This window comes from Cryptomeria japonica, chromosome 6 (genome assembly GCF_030272615.1).
Source record: "Cryptomeria japonica chromosome 6, Sugi_1.0, whole genome shotgun sequence".
Taxonomy (NCBI): Eukaryota; Viridiplantae; Streptophyta; class Pinopsida; order Cupressales; family Cupressaceae; genus Cryptomeria; species Cryptomeria japonica.
In genome coordinates, this window is record NC_081410.1 from 433,806,190 (window position 1) to 433,831,632 (window position 25,443).

Below are 25,443 nucleotides of genomic sequence, written 5' to 3' on the forward strand. Positions count from 1 at the left end.
GAAGAGACAGTTTGTGCAAGATTGTTAATGGTCACTTCAGTCGAAGAGTTCATATTAGACGTGTTAGATTGTGATGGAGGTATTATGTTATTGAAAGAAGGTATTGATTGAGAGTAAGGTGGTGGGACACTATGATAGTTAGTCATAGGAGATGGTTGGAAAAAAGGAGCACTACAAGGAGGAATGGAATGGTTAAATGAATTGCCCCCTTGCGTCATGTTCATTTGTGGAGATATAATAGGAACACTTATTGAAGGAATGAATGAAGAAGTTGGATTGAATGAAGGAAGAGGGTTAATTGAAGAGGAAGGATTGCCCCCATGACTGGTGATCATAGGCGGAATGTCTTGTATAGAAGTAGTCATTATGTTTGATGTAAAGGTAGGTATGCTAGCAATAGAAGTTGTCAACGGAATAGAATGATTGACTTGAGTGGGAGGTTGTGTATAACCTAAAGTTTCGGCACAACTCTTCATAGGCATCACATTCGAATCCACAATGTGTGCAATACCACCCAAAATATCAATTCCATTCTTATCACTTTGAACCATACATTTTAGACCCTCAATTAATGAAAGAGCTTGACTATCGGGATACTCTTGAGACATCCATTGCTGAAAATCATCAAATTGGTTATCCAATTTTGAAAGTTGTTCTAAAGAAACCTCATGGAGAGCTTCTTCATCATTAGGAGGATTAGAGGAATTACCCATGTCCTCGTTAAAAAGGCTATTCAAATTAGGTTCCATCTCCTCGGTAATTAAACCTTGGAAAGACTTAATTCTAAGGCTTCGTCTAACAGGAATAGTGTAAGTAGGGCTTATTGTTGAAAAACTCATGCACTAGAGAGGGAGAGAAGATTTTGAATTTAGAGGTAGCAAATTTCAATAAAATCAGCCAATCTCCTAGATTTAAGCTGTTAAATGCAATCACGACAATCTCTCAAAATTTTCGGAAAAAAAGTCAGGGACCGTGGCAAACGGAGTGCACGCGGTCCTCACAACTTTTTTCAAAATTTTCAGAGATGAAAGTTATGATGATTTTAAAGCTAATCTGAAAAAATTGAGTGATTTTACGATCTGTAGATAGGCCAAATTAGAGTTGCAATCTCAAAATTGAACCCTACCAAGATTGTTGAAAAATGCAAAATTTGAATTTTGAAAAAGAGATGGAAACTGAAACTTTGAATTTTATGATTTTAGAGGGAATACTAAGAGCAATGCAAGCTTTGAAATTTAAAAGTTGACTCAATTTCATGCAAAATTCAATTTTGAAAGTGGAAATCAAAATTGTTACAATTAAACACTTAATTTCAAAAGTTACAAATTGCAAAAATTTGAATAAAGCACTGAAATTTCGAATGAATGCCAACACACTTTTCAGATTTAGGACAGTAAGAACACAATTTCGACACAAAATTTCAATTTCAATGATTTTTGAATGATTAGGAGCCTTAATCCAAGCAATCACTAGACCAACTTTGACTTTAATTTTGAAAGTGTTGTAATTGATAAAATCAGCCAAAATTCTGGATATTAGCAGAAAAATACAGTAAGATCTAACTCCCGAAATTTCGGAAAAAATGTCGGGGATGATGGCGCTCGGGGTGCACACGGTCCTCGCAACTTTTTTCCAAATTTTCAGGGATGAAAGATATTATGATTTTGTTGCGGAATCCAAAGTTACAGCTGATTTGGAGATGTTTTGATCAGTGAAATCATCAGTCAAATGTTGAATCAAGAGGGTTTTAAAAATTAGGGTTTTGACACTTAACCACTTAATTTTTAGAATTAAAGCACAAATATGAATTGATAGTTCACAATAGAAGGGTAGATCTGAAACAAGCATTAACAATTAAACATTTCACAAGCTCAATTACTAAAAAGAAAATTTAGGGTTTTTATGCAATTAACCTCTAAAATTTGCAAAAGATCAAACATGGAAATGAAATTAAGGAAGCAAATTTTTCAAATCTAACCATGAATAATCAGAATTAGGATGTTTCACATCGGGTTCACCAAAATGTAAAGTGGAAAATTGCAATCGAACCCTAAGTGTTCTCCCCACCACTCCAAGGAGAAAGAAAGGAGGTCACTAGGGTTGACGGTTTTCACTTAGGGGAGACTTTACATTCAAAAGAGGGGTTGAAACCCACAAGATCCAATCCCACACAATGCAAGATTGGATTCTAAATGAGTTTCAAGGGTTGTGACAGCAAGGCTACCCTCTTTTGTAAAGAATGTAGATAGAAGGATTGAGCTAGGAATGCATGTAAAGTGAGAAAGATTCTCTTATAAACAAAGATAGGAACATAGGATGAAGCTGCGGACCTGGAATTAGCAGTAAAATGTCGAGACGGTGCTGTCCTACAAATTTGAGCGAAAGTTGACGGGACGATGGCGCCCGGCGTGCACATGGTCCTCCGAAAAATCCGCGAAACGAAGGGGGATCTGTTCGTCTCTGCACAAGGATTCCAGATCTTCAATTACAGTCGTGTACCTGCAACCTACACATAGAAAAGAGAGGATGATTGGGGGGTTAGGGATTAGGGGTTTTCCTTTAGGTCAAACCCCAGTTTTGGAATTAACCAAGAAATGAGAATGTTGTAAATGTAAATGTTTGTAATGTAAACAAGTACTGATACCTTGTTGTAAGAATGTTCGTATTCTTACATACGAAGGTGTAAATGTTGTTGTATGTTGTATGTTGTATGTGGTATGTGATCTCCTCTTCAATGGTTGAATCCTTGTCTTGAATGCAACACTTAGCCTTGAATGGAGACTTAGAATGATCAATTGCTTGAAGGAATGCTTGAATGCTTGAATGCTTGAATGCTTGAGTGTTTTAATATCGCTTCCGCGTCTTGTACACATATGTCCTTCCTTCTCAAAATGGGAGAGGAAATGTAGTTTATATACTTGTCAATTAGGGCTGATAGACTGATTTTTCCGACCTTGGGCCGACATAGCAACCTTATTTTTGAATTTGCAAACTTAAAGACCCGAGGCCCAAAAGAGACAGGGCCCAAAATAGGGCCAGGGACCAGGGTGTTGGGCGCCATGGTCCTGGGGGGACCAGGGCGTTGGGCGCCATGGTCCCACCTCCCAGGACAGCAGGGTGCAAGGAGGGATCATGCCAAGGTGCAGAAAAATGCAGTTTTCGGTGTCATGAACAAGTTTCGAGGTCTCCATTCAGGTTCAGTGTTGCGTCGCCATTGTGAAGACCCAAATGCAGTCAAAATTGCAAGTGTCACAATTTTAGGACGTTACAGTACCGAACCTCTCTTCCTTCTCATTTGCCAGTTTATTTATAAGATGTTGTGCATAGACATCAAGAGTGTTTCCATCCACTTCATAACCCATGGAAATGATCCAAACTATTCTTGGTTCAACTGCCTCCATATGACATTGATCTTTATCTACCATGAAACAAATACTATCCTCATATTTTTCAACAATGTCATTTGGAATCCTTTCTCTGCTTTGCATCATAGCCTGAAATGATTTGAAGTAACCCCGCAAAGAATATTTTTGTGCAACTACATCACCCAATCCTTGCAAACCTTCTTTAATTTTAACTACCACTAGTTTATCATATTCCCACTGTACTTTTCCTACATCGTTAATTTCATTCAAAAAGTAAAGTGTCAAATAGACAATTAACGAACCAAGATTGAAAACCTGTTTCTTATCTTGCTTAATCTTCTTCAGGTAGCTCATAAGCTCACTAAGAAGCACTCCACACATATCATATCTCTTGTCCTTCTTGAGTATCTGATAGGCTACATATATTGCAATACCAGATACTAAATTTTGTCTGCTAGACTGGTACACCTTATATCGTGTCACCATTGAAGAAAATATCACATCATGTTCGACTATATTACTGATTGTCATTTGATCGGTTATCATGCTGGTATCCGATAACCTCTGTTACTATTGTGTTCTTTACATGTCTCATACCAAGGATCACACTAGCTGCATTTAAACAAGTTACCACATGAATTTCTTGCTTTGTAATCTTATGAGGTAGAATCTAGCCATATAAATTGATCATGGATTCAACTCAAGACATACTTGACCCATTTGGGTTCATTGAAACTGGAAAGTGAACAAACTGGATAAAACCCTTGTCTTGCAATATTTTAAATTCGGGTTTCAGGTACCACATCTCATCCATCATATGCTTAGTGTACAATGATAACACGTCTACATTGCCAATCTCTTCGATATTGTAATGAATTTATACCCTAATATCCTCGTTATGCAACACTCCATACGACACAAAGGAAAATGCTCCATTTGGATCATCTTCGACCGATTTGAATGGGTTTTTCTTGAATACTAGCCTTGCCCTATCAGTGATCTCTACTACCAATAGAGTTGCTACACTAGATGATGCCATTTTGAAAATAGGGTATGCAAAATAGCTCGAATATGGATTGTAGACACCTAAAAATGGTCAACGCTTGCGAGGTCATACTTTAACATTTGCGCATTGCCCTCATTTTAGGTTTTTACGTCGCATTAACATTTCTCCTATGTCACGCACTTGGTCTTTATCATTTGCGAACATCGAGTCATTCTTCTATATTCTTCAATCATCTCGTTCTCAAATTTGGTCTTGTCGACAACATTATCCAGTCATGATTTTGATCGATTTTATCTTATTGCATCAATGTGCGTGCTAATTTGTCATCATTTTGGACATCGTCAATCCTAGTTTAGGGTTTTGTCCTCTTATCAATTTTATCATCAATCTTATCATTTTGGACATCGTCAATCCTAATTAGGGTTTTGTCCTCTTTTCAATCTTATCATCTGGCGATCGGTCTATCAATCTTGTCGATTTATCATCAATCCTTCAATCTTGTCATCTTGCGATCAATTTGCCATTGATCATGGTCATTTTCAATCTTGTCATCTTGCAATCCATTTTGTCATCGCTTCTTGTCCTTTTGTCAATCTTCTCATTTTGTGACCGATTTGTCATTGATCGTTGTCTGTCTCAATTATGTCAATTTGGATCAATTTATCATTGTTCCTCATCAATTGGCGCATTTATCAATCAAATCATTTTGTCGCATTGGTCATTTATCAATTCAAAATCATGACATTAATTATCTTCAATCAAGACCTAATTGTCATTCTCGCATTTCTAATTCGTCTTCTAGGGTTTTATGATTTATTCATTTAACCTAATTTGCCATTTCTTCCTCTAGGATTACTAAATTATTTATTAATCCTAAGTCTTCTCATTACAATTAAATCTTTATTTAGTTGGCTAATTATTCTTCCTCTTGTAAATTAATTAATATATGACAAATTGTTAATTAATTTACCTAATTTCTTCTAATTCACTAAATTCTAATTTCCATCAATTTCTAATTCCTAATTTTCATCAATTTCAATTTTCTAATTTTCTAAATTTCTAATTTCTTTTCCCTCCTATTTCATCTCCTAATTCTATGGGAATGATATTTCAATTTGTCATGAAATTGTCATAATTGATAATCAATCAATTTTGACATAGAAGTTGTCATAATTTGTCATCAATTATCAATCAATCAAATTGTGCATGGAAAGGGCATAATTTGTCATAATTTGTCATATTGATTTGCAATTTCCATTTGAATTGCATCATGCTAATCTTGTCATTTATCCAATTCTTCTATAAATTGGATGTTTTTTTCAATCAAATCCCTTTGAATCCCGAATCCGAATCCCTAATCAAACTATCGAACTTATGCTTCTAGTACTCTTGACCAATAACCAACATCCATCTTGCTTTCAATTGTATGTACACTTGTAGGTGAGATCCACAAATCCATTGAAGAGGAAAGAACAACAATGGAGCCGCATGGAAGGAGCATTCAATTCTGCATTTGGTTTGCATAATTTTTCATTTTTGAATGCTTTGTTTTCATATCTCTATTGAGTGTGCTTAGGATTAGGTTCATTTGCAATGAGTGCTCTTATGATTGAGTTATCATGTCTAGTGTTTTGATTGATCTATTGTTTTGATGATTCCTAATTTCTACGCTACATGGATAAATACCTTTTCAAGTTTAACTAGATGCCAAGAATCATTGTCAAATTGCTTCAAACTCTGTTTTCACTGCTTAATCTCGTTTGCTCGTTCTCCCGCTCTTTCTCTTCATTCACAATGTGAGGAATGAATAATAGAATGCCTTTTTATCCTTTGAAAACCTAACTTTAAGTTGTAATAAATTCACAACCCTAAGGGTTTCCTGGATACTCTACTTCCCAAAAATTCATCATCGGATTCTCAGATAGACATGTAATCTTATGGATATCAACTGCACAACTAATCTCAATAATTTGCAACCTTCTACAACTGGTTATAGATCTCCAAAAGAGGGTTTTAAAGATATGCATGAAAAGCTTCCCCTAAGGCCCAAATACCTTAGTTACTGGATGAGGTTCCAACACTGGAATCGGGTGTGGAGACATTCTGTGTATTTGAATCTTCCTTCTTAGCCCACATATTCTTATGCTGCTCGATGAATTTTTTAACCTTTGCTTTGCCCTTTTCATCTGATTTATTCTTGTCTACCGGAGCATTCTTGTTCACATTCTTGCTTCTGCAATATTTTGCAATGTGATCAGGTTTGTTGCATGCATGGAAAACAACATTTCCCTTCATAGGCCTGAAGTTCATCTGATTTGGTCTCATCCTGCATTGGTTACAAATGTGTCCAAACATTCCACAAGAATAGCATCTCTTATTTTGAAAAGTATTCATCACTGTTCTGCACATGTTTGACTTAAGACCAAAGTTGTTGCATATGAAACTTTGCCCAACAGAGGTAGGACCATTATTCATCATCCTATTTTTGCATTGACTTGCCATATGACCAAATTTACTGCAAATAAAACATTTACCATTGAATTTATAAGCATTAGGTTGTCTAACCAGAGGTCTCTTATCATTCTGATGATTGCTTTGTTTAGAACCAGAGGATTCTCATTTCTCATAGCCAAGTCCTCTCATGCCTTTCCCATTTCTTTGACTTTCCAACATCTCATCTAACCTGGCTGAGCTAGCTTTGAATTTTTCTTTGTACTCATTAGCAGTGGAAAGTTCATCTCTCAGAATTATGATATGCCTTCCATGTTCTTTCCCATCATTCTTGGATTGCAGCAATTCAGGTTTCAACTGAGCATTCTCATAGTTCAATCTGCAACATTCATTAGATCTATCCTTCAATGACTAAGTCAGATTTTCATCATTATTCTTCTCGTCTTCAATCTTCATTTTCAAATTCATCACAGTGGATTGCATCTCAGTCTTCAGGGCTGCATTATCTCTAGCTAGCTTCTCACATTCATCTGTCTTGTCTTGTAGGGATTGATTGTCAATATTTTGTTCTTCTTTCTCCTCAAGTTTATCCATCAGTTCTTTTCTTTTCTCTTTGGATGTGTTCACTTGTGCTTTTAGAGTTTATATGAAATTCTCAGCAGCATCCAGACTTCTCCTTAGGATACTCTTTTCTTTCATCGTTGCATCAAGATCTTCAAGTGCCATAGTAAGTTGATTCTACAAACTAGAGTCCATTGATTCAATCTTTTGGATCTTCCTAAAGTTGTTAGGCTTCTGCAGAGGAACTAAGCTCCGATACCAATTGTTGGAATCAATGAAGGCTGAGAAGGGGGGGTGAATCAGTGTTCTACAATTCATGAATTTATTAAACTGATTCTTAAACCACTAGATGCATAAGAATGAAAGTAAAGTGAAGAAACATAAACCAAAGAACCACAATACCATAACACCAAAAGTTTTACATGGAAACCTGGAAAGGGAAAAACCATGATGGCATTTGAACCCACTGTATTATACTTTGATCAGGAGTATGATAATATCACAAAAGGGGAATGCACTTGCATTCAGGCACACTTCCTAGAGCTCACTGCTAAAATACAAAAGAGGGCTACAACCCGAAGGAAGGTTCACTAACTTACAAATGATTACAATTGATTACAAATATGATCAAATTGAATGATAGCATCTACATATGCCAAATAGTAGTTCCGGTTAGGCTCAATTCGACTTCTGCAACTATTCTGCTTATCTGCTCTGTTCTATTGCACTATCATCTATCGGAGCACCAAATATTGTTATCATCTTGTTTAGGTCTATATATGGTTTTGTGGACGAATTGAGCCAACTTACAATATCAGACCTTCAATCTCGGTCATGAATCAACACTGGATACTAGAATTACAAAGTATGTTGCCCCGAACTTTGAATCATCTTCCTCTATCACCGCAATCAAAGTTATGCAGCCAAAATCAAGATCTACACACTATACTCATACTTTGTCGGATATTGTATTCCACCTTCTAGACTTATGCCTTCTGGTAAATCAAATCTACACATGTTAGATATGATTTCTGAACTGAGCTGCCATCAATGACAACCCCTAAACATCTCTTATGCATCAAACTTCACCGGAACAGTGTCTCCTACCAACAAAAGTAACCAACATATTTTCGAGCACCTAAAGTCAATTTTTTAATTATTATTATTATGCATATCATAAAATGAGAACTTCCATTATATCATAATTAATCTAAAAATTACACATTCTTAAATATTAGATAAATATATAACTATCTATACCAATTAAATTTAAAAAAATGTTAACCAATAATTTTTAATAATTATTATTTTTAAAGTAGGGCCTAGGATAAGTAATTACGATAGTTAAATGCAAAGTGATGAATCTAACTTTTTGAGTACATATGAAGTTCTAATTACATGCTATCTTGACCTAGTTAACATTTAATTTTAATGGGAGAACTATATATCGTCTTGAGTTTGTGGAGACATAAATGTAGACAAGCCCATGGAAAAAGGAATTTGATGGATTCAGGTTAGAACTATTAGTAACTTAGGATTCTTCAATTTAAGTGTAACTATGAAAAGATAGCTTTTGGAATACATACATTGAAAATTTAGATATGAATTTTTTAAACTTATAATTATGAATATGAAATAGCTAAACTAAGACTATCTAAAGACAAATCAATTCATATATTATTGGTGAAATACTACTTATATGTTGATCTAATGAACAAAAATAAAAGCTATATGATATGTGGCCTATGTTAGAGATAAATGTTATCTTCTTTATGTTACACACATGGTTGTGAAATTGATTAAGTATAGATAAGAAAAATTTATTCATATGATTATTTAATTTGAGATTATGAAAGTAAAAATATCAATAAATAAAATTATTTAGATATGCAACTAATTTGTTTACCTGAGTAGATGATAGATACAGTTTGAATATCTAGTTAATGATTATGTAAGTAAAACATAAATTTGAAACAAGAAATATACAATTATTTATTTATCTCAAAGAGTGACCTTATTATAATTTAATTGTCACATTCACACACTTATGGTAGAACATCTTATTCTACATTATGCCTCTTCATTGAGTAAACTATAGGGCACAAAGGCTCAAATTGAGTACACATTTTATTTGATACATTTGACTAGAACACTAGTAACAAATAATTCACACGCCAATTATAACTATTTATAGATTCCATTTGGGAACCTATGTTTCTAATCTTTTTGAAATTAGGGTGGTGTTAATCTACAAACTTAGTATGAATCTACTCATCTCAATGTCACATGCTTTAATCATATTTCATATGATTACATCTTATTGCTTGTTTATGTGTAGTAAGATATGTGCTATGCTATATGTCTATGTGAGGACATAAATATATGTTGAGATTATGCTGCCATTTATTTGTAGTAACATGATTATGAGAAATATATTTAGTTTATGGATGTTATTACTTTTATATGTATATAATGTAAGCAACATATTCTTTTGCATTATGATAAATATTGTAGTTTTATTTGAGTATGTGTGATTATTTATTATTTTTATGGATAAAATTACAAAACACATTTATGAGAAATGCTAGCTGACTTGTTTTATAATTTAAAATTAAAAAAATTAAAATGTACTTTGAGGCTTTTTGTGATTTCTCTAATGACCAAATATAAAAAGCATCATATATAACCCCACTACATTTAATTTTATAATTATGTCGGTCCTTCAAACACCATCTTGATCTTAAATCAATTTAAAACATGTTATTATAAAATTCTTTTCATAAAAAAACACTTCCTACTAATCTTGAGTAAGGCATTAGGATTCAAAATATCATGGAAGAGATAATTGTCTAAAAATATTCATAAATAAATAAGATATAAAGTAGAGCTAGTGTGAAAAAGAATATTTATTACTAGTATGCTTATTAATACAATTGCCATAAAGGTTGTGATCGAAATCCATGCGAAAACACATATTAGTAGGGCAACTACTTGTCCTAATTCGGTATCATAGTATTTGGTGGCAATTAAAGGAATCATCTATATACATGTAATCTATAGCATATTTTGACGTTTACATTCATCCTTGTGGTGGTTGAAAAATAAGTAAAAAGAGTAATAAAAAAGAAATGTGATGCGTCATGTAGTGATGAAGTAAATGAGAATGACATTCAAAAGTCTTCTACAAATTCATGGTAAATGAGAGCATGATAACGTGATTCAAATTTTAAAAACATAATTAATTTGTGCAAATTATTAAAAAGATTTCAATTCTTGAAGAGTACTAATAAATTCCCATATGCACATAGTTTCAAGATTAAATATGATGAGGGCCATTTTTATTGATTAGTAGAAAGGAAGCTACAATTTTAAGGATGATTAAGAAATGGGAAAAGAACAAAATAAGTTATGCATTTTAAATATGACATTTTCTTTAATTGATCAACCATACGATAATGACATTTTGAAAGGCATTTTCTTTAATTGATCAACCATACGATAATGACATTTTAAATCTATTATAATCCTCACTTTGAGAAATCCATAATTACAAGGATGATTAAAATATGGGTATAACAATAGTACAAATAGATAATGAAATACATTTTAAACATATAGCCAGTTTGATTGTCTAATCATGCAACTTCTACAAAAGTTTATTCTCTTACATCTACTATTGTCTTTACAATTAAGTTTGATTATCAAAATGTATGGTCGAATCATGTGCGATTATATACCTTGATATGAATCACAAGAGATAATAACAGTTATGTGATAAATTATGATTTATGTATGACATTTGTGTTATTTTCTTTAAATTCATTCACTCAAAGTTTGTCAAAACCACTCTTTGATTCTTAGCTACCCTTACGATGTTGATTAAAAAGAGGGCCTCTTATCATTCTTAAAAAGATGTTATAGATGGCTTTTGAGATGATAGAGTAAGAAGTTTATATCATCTTCAAACCATAAATCTAGTATTTTTTTTTATTATGACCATGTTTATGGTAAAATGCCATCAAATTATTATCTCTCTCCATTCATTAGAATATAATAGTATGGAAATATTAATAAAGGATGATGATATCCTTTTTTATCACATAGGTAAGGGGAATTATTTGACATGTGCAAATGATATTTCCTTATTTTATTCATAATAACTTGAGAGCTAGAGATAACCACTAAATGTGTGATTACTATTGAACAAATTTAGTGGATGATTATATATTGACAAAGATTTCACAATGTTTTTGATTGAGGAAAAAGCAGGTTTTGAAGGGGCCCCGAAACCCTTTACAAGCAGAACTTAAACAACAAAGCTACAAGAAACAGAAAAGAACAGAAACCACAAAAAACCAGTGGAAAACTGAAGAAAACCCAAAAAAGCCCCAAAAAACCAACAGGCCTTCCAGCATTCAGATTTTTTCCAGGGCTTTAGCCAGGGTGTTGCAAATATCATATAGCTCTTTGATGTTGTCTTTGAAGTTAGGGGGATCCTTTGCTGAAGCAACCATAGCTTTCTTGATACTGGCCCTGGTTCTCTTCACAATACCGCCCACTGGATTAGCATCACTACTTCCAGTCTAGATGGTCTCTTCCTCCAGGTCAAGATCCATGACCGGTTTAGGAGTGCAGGTATGATCAACAACCTTGGCGATGTCCTCTAGGTTTTTAATGACAACAGAGAGGATACTTGGGATAACTCCCATCAGATTTTTCATCGCTTCTTTTCCCTTTTCCAGCGATTTTACCTTATTCTCCATTTCCTACTTCCAATTAATCTGCTCTTTGTTTTCATCCTCCCTCTTTTCATCCATTTTAATCCCTTTCTTATCTAGGTTTTTCAGGGTCTCGTAGGTCCATTTATCGAAATCCATTCTGGCCTCAGAGAGCTTCTTGAGGTTATCCAGGATAAGCCCTTTACTAGCACTTTCCTTGTCCTCACTATCCCTATCCTCAGTCAGGTCCTTCTTAGAATTCACTCTGGTTTCCTCGTTATCCTTAGGATCTGCTTCTTCCATCAGATGGTTGTTGTCCTTACCAGGGTATTCGTTGAGGGTAGGGCTTTCTTGACCAGGCTCATTGTTGCCGCTTTCTTCCTCGTTACCCAGCTCCTCGTCTTTCCAACTATCTTCACCATTGGAGTCATCTGTCTCCATTCCGCTACTTTCCTTAACAATGTCCTCTGTTTCCAACCCAAGGATGCTTTTCCTTTTTTTGCTAGAGGACGCCTTCTCCTTGCTAGTTTCTCCCTCTTCCATCTTTCTCTTGCCCAAAGAGGTAGAAATCCTCTTATTCTCCAGCAGGGTGAGGGTTTTGCAATGCTCATAGATGAGCAGCAGAAGCCCATAGTGGAGAATCGGGTTGGAAGGGTTAGTCCTATGTTTGTTGAGGGACCTGGAGAGGGACCGAAAGAGGTAGTAGGGCAGGGACACCTTTTTGTCGTGTCTGAAATGGTTTAATAGCACGAAGTGGTAGGTGTGGGCCCTGAAAAAATGGCCTTCAACCATGATGTACTCCATAATTGCGTTCAGAACCCAACCCCACAACTTCTTGATGTTTGCAGCTTCGTAGTAGCCCACAATAGCCTTGCCAATTTTAGCTCTCTCTTTCTCTTTTCGTGGGAACAGGTTAACCGCGTTGTTGGAGACCTTAAGGTCTCGAAAGAAATTAAGCCCAGAATGGGGCATTTCGGTCATAGTGGAAATGAGCCCAGCGTCCAGCTTAAACTTAACTCCATAAAGTTTAAAAGAGCCATTAGACTAGTTTTCAGAAATCTTGGAAACGGCTAAGTTAACCCTACCTTTGTCATAGTCCTCAAGTTTCTCCATGAAGCTGGTAAGAGGGCCCTTCTCCAATTTCACCCAGACTTTTGGCATCGCTTTCTAGGTCGACGTATTGTCTGGTTCTTCTTGCTTTAGGTCTCCTCCCATCTTCGGATATGGGTTGTCTGCTCTGTTTCTCTGCAAGATATCACCTTCTTTTTCGATGTTGATCAAGTTTTCAAACTGGGTAACCCACAAAGCGTGCGGCACTTTATTAGAGATAATAGAAGATTGTCATGGCGCCAAGTAATGATGGCCTTTCCAGCGAGGCATAAGTGATGCTTTTTACTTGTCATGATTAAATTGTCCTTCTCTCCCCATATAACAGTCCTTTCTAATGAACTCTTTGATATTTATATTGAGATCCTCCTCATGCCAAATCATTTGGGAGTTAGAGTTAACTCCAGTATTCGCTAAGAAATCCACCACGCTGTTTTGCTCTCTGAAGGCATGTTGAATAATGATTTCTTTGAAACTGGCAATGATCTCCCTAGCTTTTATGATGATATTTTCAATAGACCAGGAAGGCTCTGATTCCCCCTTTAGGCACTTTATGATATTGAGTGAATCTCCCTCAAGCCATATTTTATCATAATTTAAATTTTTGGCTATAATTAAAGTATTCAAGGCTGCAGAGGCTTCAGCAAAATGGCTAGTTTGATTCCCCAGAGGACTAGCCACCACCTTAAGACAACTTCTAGCAAAATTCTTGACAATGCCCCCATATCCAACTTTACCGAGATTCCCTTTAGAGGCCCCATCAAAGTTAGCCTTAATCCATCCCTGCGGGGTAAAACACCAGACTAGACCTTCTCTTCCAGTCTCCTTGCTAGTAGTAGTAGTAGAAAGGTTCCACCTGTCTTTAAAATCATCTTTAGCAACAGGTCCCTGATCAGTGCAGTAGAGGCTTTCAAAGATACTCCTAAAGATTTTATCTGCAACCACTTCAGGAGAAGCCCTTTTATCCCTAAAAATCCTATTGTTGCGCTCTTTCCAGATATTCCAGATAACAATCGGCAGAGTAAGTTTCCAGGTCTCCACAATTTTAGGATTAGAATTAGGGCAATGCCATTGAAGCCAGGTGTCACCAAGAGAGTTTGGGAAGACCCAACTCAGGTTCCACCTGGAAAGGATGATTTTCCAGATATCCTGGCTAAAGGTGCATTGATTGAGAATATGACAAGTTGTCTCTTCTACCCTGCAGCAAAGAGAACACCTGTTAGGAAAAATAATACCTCTTTTGTGAAGATTGTCGAGGGTTAATACCTTATTTTGGATGAAAATCCAGAAGAAGATATTGACCTTAGGAACTAACTTCTTGTTCCAGAATTTAGCCCAAATGGGAATTTCTTCCACCAGTACATTGTGAATAGCCACAACAGAGGAAACAGAGTCTTTCCCATCCAGAGTTTCCCTCCATATCAATCTGTCATTTTTGTTGTCTCTAGGGATTTTGGCAGAGAGAGCTATTTGAAGGAACTTGAGTCCCAGACACTGCTGGCTAAAGTCAATCCATTTCCCATTTCTCCAGTAATCTCTAAACATTTCTCCATACCTGCTTTTGAATCGGTATTTCCAATCTTTAAGGTTTAGGATTTCCTCCAAAGGTTTATCCAGGATCCATCTATCTTCCCAAAATCTTATTCTCCTCCCATCTCCAAGGTTCCAAGTTATGCCAGCAGCAACCCAACTTTTAGCTGATTGCACAACATTCCATATGGCGGATCCTTCGACATTAAAAGAGTTGTCAAAGAATTCTTCCTTAGAAGGTTGCATGTAGAGATATTTGTTTTTCCAGATAGAGCTCCATTCTCTTTCCTCCCCTTTGAATCTCCATATTTGTTTGGCTAATAAAGCTTTATTCATAGAACCAATGTTCCTTAAGCCCAGCCCACCAGAGGCCTTAGGGGAGCAAATTTTATTCCAGGCAATAAGGGGAATTCTGTTTTTAGCTTCCACTCCCGACCAAAGGAACTTTTTTTGGATTTTTTCAATGGCTTCCGCAAACTTTGAGGGGATCTTGAACAAGCTAAGAGCATACACAGGAAGATTTTGGAGAGTGGCTTTGAGCAGAGTGATTTTTCCTGCTTGACTTAGGACAACCCCTTTCCAGCCAGCAAGTTTCAAGTTAATTCTGTCAATTAGCTTGTTCCAGAAGGAATCCTCAGGCTTGAGACATAGAGGAAGCCCCAAATAGGTAGAGGGAAACTCAGAGATGTTGCAGCCAAGAATCTTGCCAATCCTTATTTGCCTTTGAACCGAGGTATTGATGAAAAATAGAGAGCTTTTATCCCAGTTGATTTTTTGGCCAGAGGCAGATTCATAGGTATTCAGAATAATCTTCATATTTTTAGCTTCCATGATGGTGGCCTCCCCCATGGTGATAGAGTCATCAATGAATTGTTCATGAGAGCAGACAACATTGGAAGAAGAAGGTTTCGGGCCCTTAAGATTGCCATCTTCCATATTTTTAAGGATGAATCTTCCCACGCATTCAACAAGAATAGTGAACAGGATAGGGGATATGGGGTCCCCCTGTCTGAGACCTCTAGAGCTTTTGAATAAACTGGACGGGGAGCCATTGACAATAATAGCGGAGGAGGAAGTTTCCATTAGTTGAGAGCAGAGCTGAATAACTTTGTCACCAAAACCAAACACTTTCATGATCCTAAGGAGAAACTGCCAGTTCACTCTGTCAAAAGCTTTAGCCATGTCTAACTTTAAGAAGAATCCTTGGTTATTCACCACTTTCAGGGAGTGGATGTTTTCATGAATGGAAATGATGTTATTAGTAAAGGTAACAACTAATTGACCAAAGAGAAAGAAAGGATCACATGTGAATCTTGAGCATACGTTTTATTTTCATTGATTTGATATTATCTTTAAAAGCCTCATTACTATGAAGAATGACTAGAGGTCTAATCATGTTTTTCAACACACACAAGACTTAACTAACCTTGACTAAGGTCTTATGAATATGGGGGGAGGATTCTCTCTTTTTCTACTTAAATATGTCTAGGATTGAACCATGGACCTAGTTCTTAATATTGATCCCTAATGCCAATTCATTTTGGTCCTTCCACAATCAGAGGAAAACTATTGAAGTTGTTGAAAATATCGTATTGTTTTAACATTACGCAACAATAATAGAGTTTTTCACTATGTGAAACTATAAAATAAGCTTTACAAACTTGTACCATTAATTTTTTCAGCTAAATGAATCTTACATTATTGAAGATGAAAACAATAAGACTTCTATGACACAACATCAAGATTCACTCCTTCTATCTCATCTATAGCATACTTTCTATCTCATCTACATAATTGGACATTTGGCATTTTATTTAGTTAGTTCTGAAATAAGTTATTTTAATGTTATCTAGATCATGAGTTAGGGTTGTGATGTGGAGATTTATTGACCAAATGTATTTTGAATTTAATTTTTTTATATAAAATAAATACTACTCAAAGGATGAATGTCAAATTATCTAAAAGGTGATGATGTTATTTATGAGTTCTTCCACTTTTTAGGAACATTTTGATTAATGCCTTCGACATTTGAAAAGTTTGATTTCTAAAATACATATTATAATTTATATAACATTAAATATTAATACATGTTAAAATATCATTTAAATTAAGATTTCATTTAATCATAAAAAACTCTTATCTTCAATATTTATATTAAAAAAAAATTAAGACTTGCACCTTAAGGAGACACAATGGATTTACCAATAAAAAATTTCATGTTCGAGTGATATTTTAGAAAGTACAAATTGGTAAATGGATTAGAAGATATTTTATTTAACAATTTTATAAACATAGAATAACATCTAAAAGTAAGTGCATTATAATTTACTTGCATGCACTTTGATGAATAGTTGAATAGGGATATACAAGTTAATCAAAATAATTTGGTGCCTCTAAGAAATTTATTTCATTAAGAAAATAAAATAATTAAATAAAAGTAAAATTTCATAATATTAAATGATAATAAGTTTCTATTGATTATAAGAAACACATAAAAATAAAGGAAGAAGATGAAACTTGAAGTATATGAAAAGGTTCAATTATTTATTTCTTACTATGCATGTTTAATTTTGTACATTTAGAAGTCCATTCAAAAGATAAGATTAACTTTAAAAATATTAACTTTTATAAGCAACAAAGTTTTTTTTTTTTATATTAATATAGAGAAACTGAATTGAGTACAAAAAAATAATCGAGGGAGTTCAAGTTGTCAAACAAACAACAAAAACTATGATCCAGAAATAACTGTCTACCCTATAAGATCAACAATCTAGTGTATTCGGCAAAATATATGTTCGTGAATACAAAATAACCAGATTAGGCAGTATAGAGTACTACAAAAAGCTATAAAAATTAAGAGGAACAACACTGAGATTGTCTTAGTTGTCTCTCTGGGAGGTCCATCCCATTGGACCCTCCATCCAAATAGTTGTTTTGGATTCTTGAACCAAGATTAGTACAATAGCTTGGACTTGTTGATGTTGATCCAATTGCCTTCCTTCATTAATCTCTTTAACACAAGCTTCAAGTGTACTCACTATTGGAGTTGAGGAAAAATCAACTCTACAACTCTCAAAGATCACCTGCATGCAAACCTGTCACAAAAGGAGAGAAGCAAAAAAGCTATGGAGGCCAGAATTCAGAGATCCAAAAAGAGGAGTCATATTGATTGTGCAACAAGAATGCAATTCAATAATTACAGTTGTTATGAAAATACAAAAAGAGAATCCTTATAAAAGGATACTCAAAACTCTAAAGGTGAAAACCCTAAAGAATTATAAGATTCCGAAGTTTAGCTTAAGCATAGAGTATAATAGACTAATAATTAAATAAATAATTATTAGCTAATAAAAGATTACTCTAACACCCCCCCTTAAGATGAACTTAGGGAGTAGCTAAAAAACAACTAAGGACTAAAAAAGCATGTAAAAAATGTAGGAGAGCAACAATGGGTCCCGACAACTAGGCCTGATGAGGTACCCAAGTACAATAAAATCTTTGTAAAGTGGAGAAAAGAGGAGAAAACCCTATGGGAAAAAAACTTCTCTCCAAGAAGAGATTAAAGCTCAAGTGAAGGACTAAGAAGCCTCCAAACAAGAGTGTTCCAGAAGATAGGAACCAAAAGAAGAGAATGAAGAACACCACTGAAGCAAGAAATAGTTGTAAACATTGTCGAAGAGTAACTGTTGATCTGAAGAACCTCCACTAAAATAGAACATGACCAGGTAGAGAAGACTATAATCTGCATGATTTCCCTCAAATGACACTACTCGAATCAGATGTTAAACAAAGGCAAACAACTAAACTCAAAGATACAGATGACATGAAACACCATAGTCTAAAGAGATGATCAATCGAACCAAGGAAGCACTAGAACAACAGGACAAACCTCCCCATAATGCTGAAAAGGGAGAGGGACAGGTACACTTAAAAGAACAGCCAACAAGAACTGCATGACGAAGAACCATGAACATCGAAGGTGTAGATAAAGTACATAGTGTTGTGGAAGGAACACTCATTTGACACACATCATGAGGCTAATGTCATGGAAGGAACACTCACTTGACAAAGGTAGATGGAAAACAAAAGGAAAACATCAACCCCCCCATGACACTTTATAAGTAGTGCATGTACAATAAAACATAAGATGTGCAAGATCCCAAGTATACAATGCATGATGGCACTTTATCTCAGTGTGTTTGCATAAATAAAATGTTACAATGATCAGAAGAGACAAAATACTGGAAACAAAAAGAACAACCAAAGACGAGACATCCTACTCAAAGAAAGAGATCCCAGAACCTGAAACATCCAAGATATTCACCAGAGTGCTGAAAAACAAAAAACTGAATAAAATATACCTGAAGTAGAATTTGAAAAGAATTCATATGAATGGAAATCAAATAGAACAAGCTTTCCAACGATATAAAGCTTTCGAAAAATGGAGCTCGGATCCTCAAGTTGTCTCTCGGAGTGCAAAAAGGAACCTCTGGCTTTGACAAAAAAAAATGCTATTAAAAAAATAAAATCAAAAGTTCAAACCTCCAGATCTGGATAAAGCTCAGAAAGAGTTTTTCAACGATATAAGGTTTGTCGAAAAATGCCTCTGTATGACCAAGTTACGGCCAAAATATAAAAAAAGCCCCTTTTAGGGCATAAAAAGGGTTTGTTTTTTCACAAAAAATTTCTGACGCATTTGCAGGTACAGTCGTACGAATTTTTGTACCTCAAAAAATGTGCCAATAAAAAAGCATGCCCCTGTCACCTAAAACAGGCAAATTATATATCAAAATTCATGGAATCAGCCTTCAGAATCCAACTATGAGGTCCTTTTGGCACCAAAATGTACCAAAAAATCAGCTACCCCCAGAAATGGAAAAAAACTACTGCACAAACCCCCGAATACACAGATCTAAAGAACAAGGCTCAAAATCTCTCATGAAGAGAACAAGGGCATGTAGATATGGAGCTTTGATACCATATTGGAGTTGAGGAAAAATGAACTCTACAGCTCCCAAAGACCAGTTGCATGCAAACCTGTCATAGAAGGAAAGAAGCAAAAAAGCTTTAGAGGCTCGAATTCAGAGATCCGAAAAAGAGGAGTCATATTGATTGTGCAACAAGAATGAAATTCAATAATTATAGTTGTTATGAAAATACAAAGAGAGAATCCTTATAAAAGGATACTCGAAACCCTAAAGGTGAAAACCCTAAAGAATTATAAGATTCCTAAGTTTAGCTTAAGCATAGAGTATAATAGACTAATAATTAAATAAATAATTATTAGCTAATAAAAGATTACTCTAACACTCACGAATGGGGATCGCTCATTGGTGAATTTGGTCCAAGTGTATCCATGAGAAGGTTCTAAAAGGAAAACCTGCATCGTTCCCTCCTCAATGAATCTTTTGAATTTCTCCACAGTAAGTCTCATAACCAACATAACCTGCATGCCAACATTGTAAAAGATAAGTCTCCTAAGAAACTCAGTAAGCACTCTATCCCTATTCTGAAATTTAGCCTCATTATTAAATTCCCAAATGATCCAAAGAATTTCATAAGATAAAATAGACCAGAAATAGTTAACATCTTTCTTCATGTCTTTGATAAATCCATTAAGAACATCATAGTAGGAGAAACCTTTATTAAAACTAATACCAAACATATTCTAGACCTCTTTAGCAAAGAGGCAATTGAAGAAAATATGCATAATACTTTCACGAATTCTGCAAATATTACAAATAGAAACATTTTTCTGAATATCTTTAATAGGCAATCCATGGAGAATAAATAACCATTTAAAGCATTTATGCTTAGGAGTAATAATAGAGTGCTAATGAAAAGTACACATTTTCTGCCAATCAGCATTAGTACACTGTAAGTTTCAAACATAATTTAAATGGAGAACAAGATCATCATTAGACAACAAAGAATTGTAAACAATTTTAGCACTAATATTGCTCAGGGGTGACCCATTCACCCATGTGTACACAGTAAACCTGTCTTCCCTCAGCACACATGGCCTAGATAGGTCCACTCTAAGGCAAGCATCTCTCAACATAGCATAGGTCCTCTAGTTGGAGGAAGGAATCTAGAAATTTTATGTGAGATCACACCAGGGGATTAGAACCCCATTGCTGATAATATCTAAGCAACAAAGTTATTAACAAAATAATATTAAGTAAATAAAGTTGATAAAGGGCATAGTGTGGTAGCTAATTCATGGCATTCTTGTGGCGACCACTAAGGTTGAGACTCTTGTTGGATCATTGAGATAGTAGGTCGTGTGCCTCTCGTGGGCTAATATGCTTGTAGGATGTGTACCTTTTCTTAGATATCGTGGTTGTGCTTCTGTTGGCCTATTGAGCTCACATATTTGAACAAGGTGATAATATCTTGGGGACTGAAGGCCCCATTAGTGGTCTTTGGCAATGAATTCATTAGTAAGAAATCACTCATAAATGGTCACTTTGGGCTCAGACTAGACTAAAAATCTAATAAACCTACAAAAAAATATTAATTATATAAAGGACAATACTAAGAAAGTTTAATTGTTTGAGTCTTTAAAGCTTACTAATAAAACCAAATTATTTAGATCACTTAAAATGAAGTTTAGACAATATATAAATATATATTATAAATTATTTCTTTTCAATTTTCTTGTTAGGTTACATGAAATAGAATTAATATTCTCATATAAAATATGTTTTTTATAATGCTTGTTTCAAGACTTTACAAATTCATTTTTAGTTTTATAGGTGACATATGGAAGAAAAAAGGCAATTAGGATAGGGAGTGGAGGCTAGTGCTAAGGCAAGTTACAACATATATGAACTAGGTCCTAGTCTCCTCTTAGAATCCCTTTACAACCATGAGAACAACTAATACCCGCTTCATTTTCAAACATGAGAAACTTTTCTTTCATCAAACTTCAGTAATAGGCCTATTAAGAATAAACACAAATATTTAAAAATACTTTTTTTGAAGTTCAAACTTTAATAGACTAGAACAAAAAGGAAAACTCTATTCTAAATTAACATGCCTAAAAATTAAAAGTCTCACATTTATCATACCTTGAAACATGCATGCAGCTAAAAATTTCACAAAAGAAGCCTATTGACTAATAAATTATTTTCTTAATGAACCAAAAATATGGTAGAATGCAATGCCATGCTCCAAATCGCATGTAATGATGCTTGTTGAAGCTCTCACAAAGAAGAAAAAAAGAACCATGTATTTTTCTGTACATTTTCACTGAAAACACAAACAAATAGATCTCCTTGTTCTTGTTAAACTAGTCAAAGAAGTAAATTATCCTTTTACAATAGCATGTGAAGTTCTAAGTTTATGTTTAAAACTAAAAATGGTCCATTACATCTATCATGATAGGAGGTTTCTAAAGTGTCGCAATGTGTAAGTTTTTATTACTTCTTTTAAAAGATACGTGTTTAAGAATTAATATATTCCACTAATAAGATTACTTCTTTTAAAAGATATGTGTTTAAGAATTAATATATTCCACTAATAAGATATGAATAAGTGAATGAGAAGTATAAGTACTTGGTACTTCTTGATAGAATGTGGGTATTGTTAAAATTTTCATGAGATTTTAATTATTTCTTAAAAAGCGTTTACATATTATACATAAAAATATTCATCTACTCAATTACTGACATTTCAATTAATATAAATTACCTAAATTAAATTTAAATTTACACCTACCATAATTAATTTTTAAAACTTAAATTATCATTTAAAAAATTCTAACTATGAAATAAATTCCTAAATGATCAATAACATAAATCTACAATAAAAACATACAAAAAAAAATTATGAAAGGCAACCTAACAATTAGGCTTAAAGTTATAACAAGAATAGCTGGAAAGAACAAGACAAATAAAGAACTTTATTTACAAACATAATATAGCCGTATATAAGATTTGATTATTCTATTCAAGGGGGCCATAAAAGCTTGAAAGATAATGTGTACGTCAAATATGGAGATAATTTGTACATCAAACATATCTTTTGGCCATATCTTGGTAATTTTTTTAAAGTCTATTGTGATATGACACCAATTGAGGCCCACATTTAAAAAACCTCACTTCTCACATCTACCTAAGTAGTCAAACATGGAACTTAGGTAGTTTGTCCACATAGCACAAAGGTATTAAGGCCTTGTATGGGTGGGTCCATATGCATATTGTTTAGTCAAATATTCACACTACAAATATATATCCCACATGCTAGAAAGGGACCTCTTTGGCACATAATATATCTTATTATCCTTTAGCCAAGTCACTTTTATGTGAAAACAAGAATTTTTTTATAAGGTTGGTTATATCATATTGAAAGGTTATAATTTAATTGATTGAGTTGAATTGGTAGATCTGATGGCAACGTTTTTTGATTATGCTAGTCATTAAAATTTAAAAATTTTGAATGTGCGATTAGATTAGGTTTGACTTCTAGATGACTTTAATGGATTGGATCTCATCATTGTAACAACTTAATTGAAGGATGACTTTCTTTTTTTGATATTCGAGGGAATTTGTAGGGACGGCCTAATGACTTGAACCTGGACCTAAACATTATTGACTCAGGGTGACGGATTGATCCCAAACAAACCTATCACTAGGTTAACTAAAGTGACAAGAATCAATCTTGAGATCTATGAGAAGAACCCAAAACACATAACCAAATGCTTACCCCTTTAAACTAAAATGATTTGTAATTTAAATACATATTCTTTGACCATATTACTAATAACGGATTACTAATAATCCGCTATGTAAAAATAAAAATAAAAATATCTATAAAATTCAACTTTATTGCTCAAGAAAAAATGGTGCTCATAATTTTGTGTTGTCCTTTTACAATTTATTTTTATCCTCCTCGTGACCAAGCATGCTAGCTAATAAAAGCTATGTTTGTGTTTGATCTATTTAGTAAAGTGGGTCATGTGATTATGAACTTTTGTGGACAATATAATTTATAAGTAGATAGCTTCTAAGTTTGTTTGTTTGGGGGATAAATTATGGTGTCCCACAAAGTTAGGTGACTTATTGTCTTCATTAACGAAGAGATGCCCCACCTATATGTCTTATATTCCCAACCTATATTATTCTTATTTGAGCCCTATGCAAATCACACTAATTGCATGTTATTATTATTTATCATTATTTTACATATTTAAGCACCTTTGGTAGATTGAGGTGATGAGAACGTACATGTCACATTTCATAGTGAAGGGGTGTTTAAAGTTTCAATTATAAAAAGGTAAATTAATTATAAAAAGGTAAAGGAAGCTTGCATTTTGAGCTATGTAACTTGGGTTTAGAAGAATGAAAATTAGGGCTTTTCCTGGTTTAGAGTATTTACTATCTATAATTTGAATATTGTTGTTCTATTTAAAGTGATATTTAAAGAGGAAGTTTGTTGTTTGTATGTCATTTAGTTTGCTCAGAGCATGGTCTATATTGTGGGTTAATTTTTGCAGTCATTTTTTAAAATGTAATGAACTATTGGATTCTAATAATGTATTGTATATTAAGATATTTTCCATTTAGAACATAGATTTTTCTTAATTTTGAATTGTGTATAAAAATAATTATAAATTAATCATAAAGATTTTAAAAGATATAAAAATAATAATTGAAAGTTTTTTTAAAATTTTGAGTAGTGTAATTATTTGTTATTTTGACATATTGAAATCATTAGTTTTCTTCAAGTGGTGATTTCACAACCATCATAGTAAAATTGAACATTTATTAATGATAGTTTCTTTGTGATGCAAGTAGTAAAAGGAAACAAATAATTATGTCATTTAACACTTCAAGTTCTTAAAGGAATTTTCGCTTTCACAAGATGATCCTCAAAATATCTTCATGTAGGCATTTGAAAGAGAAAGGCAAGGTTTTTTTAATTGGCAAAAGCTTATAATTTTTTACAAAGTATCACTGAGACAACATAAAGCCGATACAAATGGAGCAACCACATCTACAAAGGAGATGTCGACATCTACAAACACAAAAGGTTGCACAAAGAGGGCATACATAAATCATAATGCATTGGCCTAAACAATGACCTAGCAAACACTAGAGAAAATAGCCTGTGGAGCGTAACAAAAAACATAAACAATAAGGTTATAGAAGGTTGGTGTTTTGTTTGCAAGCATCCAACATAAAGGAAAACTTTGTTGTAGTTCAAAGGAAACTTGAAAAAGAGAAAGATTAACTATATGGTTGTAACCTACTCTTTGTAACTAGATTTTAGAGGCAATATAAATTACATAGACATGTTTTTGATAATAAAGAAGCCAAAACAAGGGGGCTGACCTGGAATACAGAGTAAGCCTCAAAGAGAGCATAACCAACACATACACAACTACCAAACGACAGTCAGCCAATCCCTATCTTAATCATCAAAAACAAAAACCACTTGTAGCTATAGAGTAACCCAAGTTTGACAACAATCTCGTCCATATAGTAACTCAAACAGCCGATAATAAAAAAGAAACTATCCTTAAATCAACTATCCATAGAGATAAGCATATTGTTCATACTATGAGAACTAAAGGAAGTAGCAAGAGTCTTGGCAAGCCTCTTATGGTTGATAAAGAAATAAAACTTAACATGGATCCAACCGATCTTGAAACTAAAACTATAACAAAAAAGGAGAGCCTCCATCATTTATTTTATAGATA